This window comes from Pteropus alecto, unplaced genomic scaffold, assembly GCF_000325575.1.
Source record: "Pteropus alecto unplaced genomic scaffold, ASM32557v1 scaffold20, whole genome shotgun sequence".
In the NCBI taxonomy this organism is placed as follows: Eukaryota; Metazoa; Chordata; class Mammalia; order Chiroptera; family Pteropodidae; genus Pteropus; species Pteropus alecto.
The window spans coordinates 43,936,941-43,950,682 of NW_006436298.1; the positions used below are offsets into that span (position 1 = coordinate 43,936,941).

At 32.8% G+C, this 13,742-nt stretch overlaps 1 pseudogene; it reads right to left on the minus strand.

Moving 5' to 3' along the window:
- Nucleotides 1-3,805: 3,805 nt before the first annotated feature.
- Nucleotides 3,806-3,924, minus strand: LOC112480981 (annotated as a pseudogene).
- Nucleotides 3,925-13,742: the final 9,818 nt, after the last annotated feature.

Here is a 13,742-nt window from a genome sequence, read left to right on the forward strand (position 1 = left end):
GAGAGAGAGAACTACTGTTATGGTAAACAAATATTAAACTGTAGTTAATGATATTCATACTGAAATATTAAAGAAGCAGTTTACTGATGTCTCCAATTTATTTTGACATGTACCTAAAATTAGATGGATTAACAATGGAGAAGGGACAGATGGCTGGCTGGATAGATAGATAGATAGATAGATAGATAGATAGATAGATAGATAGATGATAAGCAGACAGGCTGTAAAGCAAATACAGTAAGATGTTAATGATAGAATCTAGGTGGTGTGTATATAGGTATTTACTGTAAAATTCTTTTAACTTTTCCTGGTGTTTGAAAACTTTTATAATACAATTCTGGGAAGCAAAAAAAAGTAGGATGCTTACAATTAAAATTATGGAGGAAGGAGTGCAGTTGTTGATTATGGCTTGTTTAGAGTAAGAACATCAAAGCAGTTAGCTGTTTTAGGGTAAAAAATTGGGTAAGTAAATGAAGTTAAGGAACTGAGAGACTAAGGCAGGGAACTAAAAGGTTCGTCTACTTGAATCTATATGGATATTGAAATTACCAAAATTCTATATTTGTTGTACTGGAGAAAGTGATAATGAACCAGTACCCAAATATTCAAAGAATAAGAGGAACTGGCCTATGGGTGGCTAACAGAAACAATAATAGCAAGTGACAGTCTGATGGCAGAAGGTTTAATCCTGGAAGCTTTTCAGAAGCGGGTAACAATGTTCTGATACAACAGAGAGAAACAAAAAATGCATCTATTTCAATTTCAGGCTCAGAGGCTCAAAGGCCATAGGAGGAAAAATGGCCATGACCTGAGGAAGCTACATGAAAAATAGAACCAAGTCTTGGTTAGAGCATGAAAGTAAAGGAAATGTTTAATGAAGAGGTTGAATATATAGGGAATTTTAATAAGGACAAATCATAAGTTTCAAAGAGTATACTAGCAGAGTTTAAGGAATGAAATTGGGAATAGAGTAGGAAATGAAGTAAAATAAGGTTAAACACAAGCCACATGGGGATGAGAGTCTGGGACATCTGGTGCCTAACAAAATACACAGCAACCAAAGGTGCGATGGGAATAGTCCTGTGTGATGACGTTCTCGAGGATAGAAGAGGAGAAGGAGATGTGGGCATCTTGCCAAAAGCATGCAAAAAGAGTAAATATTTATCAGGGAGGAAGGTGGGAAAGAGATTTCCAAGCAGTAGGAACAGCCTGAGCAAAGGTTCAGAGGCTTGTGATAGTAGAATGTTCCAGAGATTACAAGTACAGTAGTTATTTGTGGTATAAAAAGTGCAAGGATGAGAGTTCTAATAGTTGAAGCTTCAGGGTGTTATATGCCAAATGAAAAAGGTTTAAAACTGTCCTATAAGAAGGAAAGAACCACTGAAAAATTGTACAGAGGGAAGTATGATAGATGACCACGTATCCTTATTACAAAGGTTATTCTGACACAGTATAGAGCTTGGACTGAATGGTATCATCCTAGAAGTAGAAAGGCCAGTTAGGAGGATTGTTCCAAGGGCAGGTGACAGATAGTTAATGCCTGAGCTGCAAATGTGGCAGTAGGGATAGAGAAGCATGGAGAGATATTAAATGTGTTTAGAACAAAGGACCAACTGGTTGCAGCAATTGATGAAAAAGAGCAAAATAAAGGGAACAAATTATGACAGCCTCAAGTTTCTGTGATAATCATAGAGCCAGTTACTACACAGGAAGTAATGGGAATTGAGAGGATTTAGAAGTTGAGAGGGCTTAGATTAAGGGAAATATAATGAACTGCTCTTGTAACATGAGGTTGAATAAAAACATGAATTTGTATGATAACAATTTGGGTTATAGAATCAGAGAATGAATGTGGATTGCTAAATAGCTTTTAACAGTTTTAAATATTGAACTAATATCTGATCACTCCCTGACTATCTACTGCTAGCCCAAACACTACAATAAAAGAATGCAAATTAGCTGGAGGGAAGCATGGAAATCAAGACTGATTTACAAGATTAATACATTATAAGACATTATGACTTGAAAAAAATGTAGTATATTCAATAAATTAAAATACGCTACGTTAGAAAAGAGTAGTTCTTATATATTATCTCAATATTTTTTGATTTAGTAATACTTTCAAGAACCATAACATTGTAATTATGAGCTATTACTATTACATACCTCAATATATTACCGAGTCAACAAAACTAGAAGCATAGCCTTTGCTTTATGAGAACCGTTACAGAGTTAGATCAAACATAACTTAATGTTATTCCAAAACATTTGCTGGCATTAACCTAGGAACTGACATGACTCCTTATTCCACAAGCAGTGATAACCGAATTTTTTTGGCTATGGCACCACAGTGGTACTATTCTGAAAACCTCAATAAAAATTCAATGAAGAATGGACTTAAATCCTAATAAATATATTAAATATGCATGACCATAGGAGACTCTTTAAAAAAATTAAGAATTGCATTTTTATGTTTGATACTATATTCCAATACACTTAGAGCATAAGATTTCTCTGATCAATGGATCCATACAGAGATCACTTTTCATTAAGAATATACGACCATACGCTGCAATTGATTCCTACATTTAAAATATTAATAGTATGAAGTTTTCTTGTGTTAAGTATAACATTATGAAAAATGCAAAGTTCACTTCCTGAAAACTGGAAGAAAAGAAGTCATTTATCCCAAAGAGAAAGACCATTTCTTTATTTTTTTTTTTTTATATAAGCTATGTTGCAAAACTTAATTATAAGGTAAAATAGAAATCTAAAATTATAGCTTTGGGCTTCCTTTTTGACACAAAATGGTTGCACATGGGTGATGCATCATTCTGTCAAGTTCATGGGTCCATTTTTCCTACTTCTGTTTAGATACAGTATTCTAGACTGGGTGGACATAAAATCATTTAATGCTAGAACATTTTCAAAATTCGAATCAAAGTAGACATTTATTAAACTACATCTGTCAGTACTTGGATTTGACACACTATCAGAGGTAAAAACACAGCATTCTTTCTTGAAATGTAATTTCTTTTTAAACTTTTTTTATAATTTCTAATTATCTCGTTTTGTTCTATCTGTTCAATCTTGCTAATCTCTCTCCACTGACAGAACACATCATTTATACTATTGCTCCCTCAGCTCCAATAAATTTACGATTTTTTAAATTTAGTTAGTTATTAGTGTTTCTTATACTAATGACTGAACATATACTAAGTAATATATAATCCTCTTTCAGCTATAACCAATATAACAAAACTGAGACAACTGTAACAATTCTAGCAGCTTCTTTATGTCTGGTTGTAGCCTCGCATTAGCCCTGATGAAGCTGTCAAGCAATTGTTATCTTTTCATCTAGGATTTCTGACAAGAGGTTATTATTCATGGTTGCTTAATTTAAGCACTATTAGAATTAACAGTCCTTTTATCATCCAAAGAGCAAAATTTAGAGCAACTCCATTTAAAACTGATTTCTATTCTGATAAAGATATATATAGCATGTAAATCAGCATATAATCAAACATACATAATCAACCACATCCCAAAAATCTAAAACAAATGAGGTCATCCAAGAATAAATTAAAGACTGAGCATTTCAGTATTTTTTAAATTTCTTCCTTCTGTTCAAGTTTTTCTGTTCAAGTCTTATGTAAATGGCTCAATTTGGATTCTCCAAATTTCTTTATTTTTCTATCTATCTATCTATTTATTTATTTATTTATTTTAGGCAAGGCAACCCTTGGTTGACCTCACAGATTGCAAGAACCTTGTCAGTTTACAATCCCTTAATTTTTATTTTTTACGCCTGCAGCACCTGGTCTTCCTAGGTGGTCTCTCATCCAAGTACTAACCAGGCCTGACCCTACTTAGCTTCAGAGAGCAGATGGGATTGGGCTTACTCAGGGCAGCGTGGCCATAGACAAAGATTCTCCAACTTTTTTAAAGTAATTATCTTGGACCCTTTGATTTTTAGCACTGATCTTGATTTCTCTTCATCCCAGGGCCTATGCAGCCTCTAACATATTTTCCTTCATGTCCATTTTTTAGCTCAGCAATCACTTCTTGAACTTAGTAACAGAACTTGGTTTACTTGTTTTTTACCTTTGATGAGTCCTAAACACAGCTGGTTCTCCGTCTCTTTTTATTACGGTTCACTCTGGGAAATCAATGTGCCCAGTCAAACAGCAGCCTAACCACAGCCTTCCAACGACCTAATGGGTTTATGAATCCTCACCTCAAAATAATCCATACTCCTCTGCCTACTCCATTTTTTCCTTAAGATTCTTGCTCCTGTCACTTTGTTTTTCTCCTAGAAAAAAGAAAACCATTAAGGAGCAGTAACATTTAAATTTCTTTGAAATGAACCTAGGAAAAGAAAGGAAAGAGTTGAGTCACCTATATGTAACTTCTGATAGCTACAAGAAATCATATGATCTACCTTTACTTATTCTCTGACCAAATGGTCAACTGAGTAGGATTAAGATCCCAGTGAGGTAGTTTGTTTTTTGTTTTTTGTGAGGTTTTTTGTTTGTTTGTTTTTTGTTTTGCCAAAGTTGGTACTTACTTTTTAAAACAAGCATTAAAACAAATAAACAACAAAAACTCCTTAGTCAATTTTTCAAACATGTTAGGAAACTAATTCACTTTTTAAAATGATGAACACTATCAAGCATTTATTCTGTCTCTCCTATGTAACTGTGCCAAACATAGCAAAATAGTTGAAAAGGAAAATTTCTTCTTTAGGACAATTCCTAAATGAAGAAAAACTAATGAAATTAAAATATCACTATTTTGGAACCATTAAGAAATTAATGGACCTAGACAATGATCATAATAAGTACTAATGTCCCAGGAGTCAAATATTCATGCCTTCTCATGGAGGTACGCAATATTACCAATAAAGTGTTTTATTTAAAAAAAAAATCAGCATCCTATTTAGCCTCCAGATTGAAGTACCAAATCACAGGTAATATAGGGGTTAGGAAATAAATTAAATGAAACTGTGGCATTTAGGGGTAATTTTAGTGCTTAAAATAATACAATAATAGAATAATTTTAAAACTCAAAATAATACTATATCTTGTTTAGAAGAAGTATAATTAATACTGATCCTGAGAACGTAGAAAAACATCTTAAATAAATTTATGTTCATTTGCTTATTTTCTTTCAGGGAGTATATAGTCTGTGCTGCCTGTTATCCAATGTATGAAAATTATATATGAATTATATGTAAATTTCCATATACTTTCTCTAGTTTTCTAGTTGTTTACAGCAGAAGTTAATCCCAGATTTGTCGGTCTCTCAGATTTGACCCACTCTCCCCCTTTTTTAAAAGTTGATCTTTAATATTTTGAAACAACACTTTGGTGAATCAAAACCTAGGATGCCCTCTTGCTGTAGAACACATCTTTTAAGGACACATACATGTCCTTATTTCTTTGAAATGAACCTAGGAAAAGAGAGGAAAGAGCTGGTAAACAAAAAAAGTGATCATTTACTATAAAGATGTTGAGAATGTCTTCCATGACATGGTGATCTCAGGGAGGAAGACCTACTTGAGGTGTTTCTCTGTGATCTTAGTATTAGCACTAATTATTCTTCTAAAATACAAGATATATTTTACATTACAGACCCTTAAGCATCAAAATTACTGTATTTCTCTCTATATATTAGCACTATAATCTTAGAGTTTAACCCAAAGTTCATCCCCAAAATAAGGTATAGGACATTGTGACACCCACTTATATATTAATAATCTTGTTTTGGTTCCATCTTATATTCCTGCCCTTTTTTCTCTTTGCCTCATTTATTTACTAATTTTATCCTACAACACACTGTTTCAATATTTGTAAACTTGAAAACAGTTCTACTCTATGTGTAATAGCAAACTGTCTTCATTTGTCTTACCTCAAATAGTTGCAAGGTTTCTTTTCATATTCTAAATCAAATCTCAGTGGACTCTCTCACTATCCATTTGTAGAGGCTTACAATTGTCCTGGGCCATCAGAGAGAGAATTCCCTTAAATGTTGATTAAAATAAATCAAAGCCAATCACTATATTAAAAATTAATCTGAATTGGGCTTTAATAATGTTTTCTGAACTTGGCTTTAAATTATTATAGATTTTGTTGCATCATCTTGAGCCTATCTTGGGCTAATTGGCAAATAAAAGAAATAAATCATACATATGAAGGGATTTATGTATTTTATATGCATAAGCTTATTAATTACTGAACATTCACTAAATAATGGATGAATGAGATAAGATGACATAGTGATCATAAATTATTAACATAATTTATACATTCTTATAATAGAGTTGTTATAAAACTGCCAACAGTGATTTTGTGTCAAGTGGTTTGTTTGGGTTGCCCTTTATACCTCTATAACTTCAGGCATATTTGTTATTCATTTGCAAGACATGAAACCCTCATATGTACATGCCTATTTCACAAAGTTGTTATCAAGATCAAATGAGATAGTTGAAAATAACAGCAGTTTAAATTATTTAGATGTAAATATTTATCAAGAACTCTGCACTATATTTTCATTTAATTATCACAACAATCCTATGAGGTTGGTTATCATTCCCATTTTTATAAATAAAGAAACCTTGCCACATAGAGCTTACATAATTTGCCCAGGGGCACATAGCTATTAAGAGATAGAATCAGAATTTGGTATCAGCTAGTCTGATTCCAGAGCCAAACTTCTTAGCCAAAATGCTAAATTGATGAGGGTCGGATTCATCCCTGCAGATTCTGTAAAACTTGGCTATATTACCCTCACTAGCTATTTCCAAATTTTAAAATCTAAAATTCCAAGAATAGAAATTTTTTCTTTAGATGTCCTAGAGATATAAAGTAATAAATCTAAATAAAACACTCCATAAAAATTCGAATGGAATTTAGACAAAAATTATATGTTAGAGGATTGATTTAGTAAACATATTAGCCTAGTAACTTGCCAATTACCTTCTCCTATACAGTAACTAGTATAGTTACTTAAATCTGTTAGTAGTTCAATTAGTAAGTTTATTATTATTTAGTAATTCACTTCAAGTCAAAAACTGAAACCTAAGGAGTTAATCTGAGACATTAAAGAAATATAAAACCTGATAGATATATTTTCCTTCTAATTCAGAAAATGCTATCATAATCCATTCATTTAGATTGTTTTCTTTAACATTCCAAGCTTCCACTGTACTGTGAAATTTGGAGGACAACACTGCCATCCAGGGGATAGAGGAATGGAAGTACAGAGCCAGAATAACTGGAAAACTTAATGCAGAAGTTCTCAGGTGAGGTAGAAACAGCTGTGTTGCAATCTGTTGTGAGGTGAATTACTAATAATAGTTTGAGTAGTAAAGGTTGTAAATTATATGCTTAAAAACAAGGCAGGATTCCCAATAACGTCTTTTACCAACTCATTCAAGTGAGAAATGTAGCATTATAATCACCTTGTTAGTACTAGACCATAAATTTCCCTTAAAAAAATCACTTAATGGAGTTATGATTGACATACAAAAAGCTATACATAATATATACAACTTGATGACTTTGGATATAAGTATTCATCATTAAAACCATCACCAAAATCTATTTATTAGCATATCCATCACATCCAAAAGTTTCCTCCTGCTCTATTTATTTATTTTTTTTGATAAGTACACAAGATCTATTCTCTCAGCAAATTTTAAATATCTCTAGGACTTATTCATCTTTTATAACTGAAACTTTGTACCCTTGATTAATATCTCTCCATTTTCCCCTTCCTCCAGCCCCTTGTAACCACCATTCTACTCTATGATTCTATGAATTTAGATTCCAAATATAAGTACTATCATGTGGTATTTGTCCTTCTGTGTCTGGCTTATTTCACTTAGCATAACGTCCTCCAGATTCATTCACATTGTCACAAATGGCAGGATTTCCTTCTTTCCAAGGCTGAGCAATATTCCACTATTTTCTTTATTCAATCTCCCATTGATGGACACTTAGGTTGCTGCCATGTCTTGGATATTGTGAACAAGGCTGCAGTGAACATTAGGGATGGTGGTACCTCTTAAAGATTCCGATTTTAATTCCTGTGGATATATACCCAGAAGTGGGATTACTGGATTGTAGTTTTATTTTTAACTTTTTGAAAATTTCATACTTTTTTCTACAGTGACTACATCATCTTACATTCTCAAAGTGTACAAGGGTTCCCAATTCTCCACATCATCACCAATACTTATCTTTTTTTTTATTATAGCCATGTAAACAGATGTGAGATAATATATCAATGTGGTTTGATTTGTGTTTCCCAAATGATTACTCATGTTGAACACTTTTTCATATAGTTGTTGGCTATTTGTATGTCTTCTTTGGAGAAATGTCTATTCAGGTCCTTTACCCATTTCCTAATTGGATTATTCATTTGTTCGTTTGTTATTTGCTATTTAGTTGTATGGATTCCTTATATATTTTTAAACATTAACCCTTTATCAGATATATGGTTTATAACTATGTTGTTCCATTGTGTGAGTTGCTTTTTCATTTTGTGATATTTTCCTTTGCCGTGACAAAGCTTTTTAGTTTGATGTAATATCACTTATTTATTTTTGCCTTTGTTGACTAAACATTTGGCATCATATCCTAGAAATCACTGCCAATACCAATGTTAAAAAGCTTTTTCTCTACATTTTCTTCTGGAACTTTTATGCATTTTGCGTTGATTTTTGTGTATGGTGTAATATATGGGTCCAATTTCATTCTTTTGCATGTAGATACCAGTTTTCACAGCACCACTTATTGAAGAGACTTTCTTTTCCCCAATGTGTATTCATGGCACTCTGGGGAAAATAAGTTGACCTTATACGTGTGGGTTTATTTCTGGACTATTTATTCTATTCCATTGGTATATATGTCTGTTTTTATGCCACTGTGATTACTATAGCTTCATATATATATTGAAATCAAGAAATATGATGCTCAAAATTGTTCTAGTTATTCAGATTTTTTATGGTTCCATATGTATTATAGGATTGTATTTTTCTATTTGAAATACTGCCATTTGCGACAACATGGATGGACCTCGAGATAATCACGCTAAGCGAAATAAGCCAGACAGAAAAAGTTGAAAATCACATGATATCACTTATATGTGAGATATAAACCTAAAAGCAACAAATGAGCAGGACAAACAGAGGCTCATGGACATGGACTATAGACTAGTAGTTACCAGAGGACTATATTGTAGTGGTTATTAGTGGGGTGGGGGAGGAGGGAGGAAGTAGATGGGGTAAAGGGAGTTAAATATAGATGGATAAGGGGAGGGTGAAGTGGGTAAAGGGGATCAAATATATGGTAGCTGAAGGAAACTGGACTTTGGGTGGTAAACATACAATAGAATATACAGATGTCAAATGATAATATATATCTGAAAATTATATAATTGTATTAACCAATGCTACCCCAATAAACTTAATAAAAAATAAATTTTTAAAAAAGCAATGCCATTGGGATTTTGATAGGGAATGCATTGAATCTGTAGATCGCTTTGGGTAGTATGGACATTTTAACTATATTAATTTTTCCAATCTGTGAATACAGAATGTCTTTCCAACTATTTGTGTCTGCTTTAATTTCTTCCATCAGCGTTTTAGTTTTCAGTGTCCAAGTTTTTCACCACCTTGGTTACATTTATTTTTAAGTATTTTATTCTGGTGCTATTATAAACAGGATTGTTTTTCTTAACTTCCTTTTTTGGGTAGTTCATTGTAAGTATATAGAAACATGGTTGATTTTTATTTGTTGATTTTTTTTATCCTGCAACTTGACTGAATGTGTGTATTAGTTCAAATAGTTGTGTGTGTGTGTGTGGCATCTTTAGAATTTTCTACATATAAGATCATGTAATCTGCAAACAAAGAAAAATTTACTTCTTCTTTTTCAATTTTTATGCCTTTTATTTCCTTTTCATGCCAAATTGTTCTGGCTAAGATTTCCAGTACTGTGTTGAATAGAAGTGGTGAAAGGGGACATCTCTGTCTTATTTCTGACATTAGAGGAAAAGCATTCAACCTTTTCACCACCTCGACATACTCAATATGATGTTAGCTGTGGGACTGTCATATGTGGCCTTTATTATGTTGAAGGACATGCGTCTGTTCTCAATTTGTTTAGAGTTTTTATCATGACAGAATGTTGAATTTCTCATTTTGTTCATGTATTGTTTTCCTGATTTCATTTGGTTTTATATCTCTGTTCTTTTTTAGTTCATCTGAACTTCTTTAAGATGATTATTTTGAAATTTTTGTCAGGCAGTTCATAGATCATTTCCTTAGGATCGGTCACTGGAGTTCTATTTTGTTCCTTTGGTGGTATCATGTTTTCCTGACATTGTAATCCTAGTAGCTTTGCGTTGTTAGCTGCACATTTGAAGAGGCAGTCACCTCTTATATTTTATAGACTTTATAGACTGGCTTCAGTAGAGAGTCATTCACCAGTCACCCTGGCCAAAGATCCCGAGTGGACTAATGGGCAGGGTCCACAGGTAGGATGACTGGTATGATCCGTGGGCAGGGATGGACAGAGGAGCAGGCCTATTGCTGGGGTCTGCAGACAGGCAGGCCTGATGCTAGGGTCTACATGCATAACTTTCTAACAACTACAATAAAATTGGAATATATGTGGGAAAAATGCTTTAAAGGGGCAAAACAATATGATCAAAGCAATAGACATTGAAAAGGCAAAAGATAAATTTCAGCAACCATTTCTACCCATAAAAAAACTGCTAGAAAAATAGAAGAAAACTACCTCAATTTTATTAAACAATTCACTGTAACAAACACCAAATATCATTTCAAATGGTGAAATGTTAAAGCCATTCCCATTAAGATTAGAAACAAACTAGGCATACTCACTATCGCTGTTACTACTTATCCTTGCTTTATAAGTCCTAGCAAATGTAATAATACATTAAAATAAAATAACTGGTATAAATACTAAAAATAGATGTGACTCTTTCTGATCACATATGATGGTATACCTAGAAAATTCTTCTTCGTCAAAAAAAAAAACCACCAAAAAAAAAAAACACCTTGGATAAGTGATTTCATAACAAACATATCCAAAATAAAAATTCATAGCTTTTATCTATACTGGCACTACCAGCTAACACAGGCAGAAATGAGAGAACATATACCATTCATAACTGCAACAAAAGCCATGGAAATATATTTTAAATTTGTTTTAAAAATTTATACTAGAATGAAGTATAAAATTTAAAAGATCCAAAAGGGTGCATGGTAGAAAGACTTTACTACTTATGTTCCCAGCTTCTGACTTCCCCTCCAGGAAGTAAAAATGCCATAATACCAAGTAAATGTGATGTATGTATGTACTTATCCTTCCTCCAACCTCACACAAATGATAGCAAACTATAATGTAATGCCATGTGATTTATTCATTAAAAAATATATTAAGAAAAGCCTTCCATACCAGTAAATAAAGAGCTTACTATTCTTCTTAATGGAACCATTAATTTTATCAGTTATGTGTCAATGGACAAGTTGCCTCCAATCTTTTATTATTACGAACACCTATGTAATAAGTATCCTTGTATTTGCGTCATTAATTTGTACCAATATAACTGTAGTATATTTTTCTAGAAGTAGAATTGCTAGTTCAATGGTAAGTGTATTTATTTAATAGCATTATTAAGGTATAATTAACATACAATACACCACAGATAATTAAAATGTATATGTTTTTGATATGTGAATACAATGTGATACCATGATCAAAATCAAGATTAAGAACATATCAATCGCCGCCCCCCCAAAATTTCCACATGACCTTTTGTAATTTATCCCTCCCATCATTCCATCCTTCCTCTCCTATGTCCTTAGGCAACCATTGACCTATTTTTTGTCACTATACATAAGTTTGCATTTCCTAGAATTTTACATAAGTCGAATAATATACAGTATGTAGTTCTTTTGCCTGGATTCTTTGTATAATTATTTTAAAATTAGTCCATTTTGTAGTGTGTATCATTTTTTATTGCGTGGTGGTCCAGTGTGTGTGTGTGTGTGTGTGTGTGTGTGTGTGTGTGTGTGTGTGTGTATACTAGTTTATTCCTTTGTCTGCTGAATGAAAATTTTAGTTGTTTTTATATTTTGGCTATTATAAATAAAGTTTCTCCAACCATTTATGCACAAATCTTTACATGGACATATGTATTCATTTCTTTATTGATCTAGGAGGGGAAAACCTAGGTGGATGTATAATTTAAGAAACTACTAAACTCTCTACCATTTTAAACTCTCCCACAAATGATGTTGAGAGTTTCTGTTGCTCCATATCCTCACCAGCGCTTTTAAATTTTAACTATTCTAATTGGTGTATAATGGTATCATACTGTGGTTTTAATTTGCATTTCCCCACTGATGATGTTGAACATATTTTCATGTGCTTAATTGTTATCCACATATCTTTTTAGGTGAAGTATCTGTTTAGACCTTTTGCCCATGTTTTTATTGGGTTGTTTATTGAGTTTGGAGAGTTCTTTATATATTTCAGATAAAAGTCCTTTATGAAATATGTTATTTGCAAAATTTTTCTCTTCATGTGTGGCTTTCCTTTCCACTCTCTTAAAACTGTATTTTGAAAAGTAGAAGTTTTAATCTTCATTCAGTCCAATTTATCATTTTATATAGATTCTGCTTGTGTTTGGATATCCAAGAAATCTTTGCCTAACCTTTGGTCACAAAATTTTTTCCTGTGGTTTCTTGTAGAAGTTTTTAGTTTTAAGTTTTACATTTAGATGCATGATCCAATTTAAGTTGTTTTCATATTTGGTGTGGGTTATGGGTCAAAGTTACTTTTTTTCATATGGATTTCCAATTGTTTGAGCAAAATTTTTGAAAAGACTACATATCCCCAACTGAGTTCTCTTTGCAACTTTATTGAAAATCGGTTGTTCATATATGTGTGGGTCTATTTCTTAATTCTATTCTTGTTGCTAAACATTCATGAGTTTAGTTGTAATCTACAAATGTATGACTATAATTTTTGAAAGTGCAAAATAATAGAAATGGCAACCATCAGGTCTGCTGGGTAAGGAAAAGATTACTTTTGAGGTAATTTTCTTTTCTCAAAGAAAGCGGGTGTTATGGACTGAAATGCATCCCACCAAAATCCGTATATTGAAGCTCTAATCTAAGCTTCAATACCCAATGTGATGGTATTGAAGATAATGTCTTTGATACGGGCCATCATTGGAAATGATATGGGCCATCATTTACAAACTGTACTTACAGAACTTTTCATTGTCTTTTTTAAGTATACACAGTTAAGTCTTTTTCTTTCCTCCTTTCTTTGGGAAAAGGCCCTCTCCCTCAAACTCAGGCAATTACCCTGAAACTGGTGACTCAGATTCTCTGGCTATAGATAAGGATCATTGAAGCTCAGCTTCTTCTTGGCCCACTGTAGGCAGAAATAGCTTTAGGCCTGGCAAGGCCATTAGAGTTGGAGAGGGGAAGGGACCTTTAACCTAACAGGTTTTTTTTTTGTTTTTTAAGAAATATATTAACCAAGCCTGTTTCCCTTTACTCACTTAATAGGCAAATCAAAAATAGACACATAACTAGATATATGATTTAAATAATAAGTTTGTATCTTCTTTTTTCCTTGTCTAGGGACAGAGGCGGCATTTCAGCGAGATACCTAAGACTCGGTTCCAACTAAAAC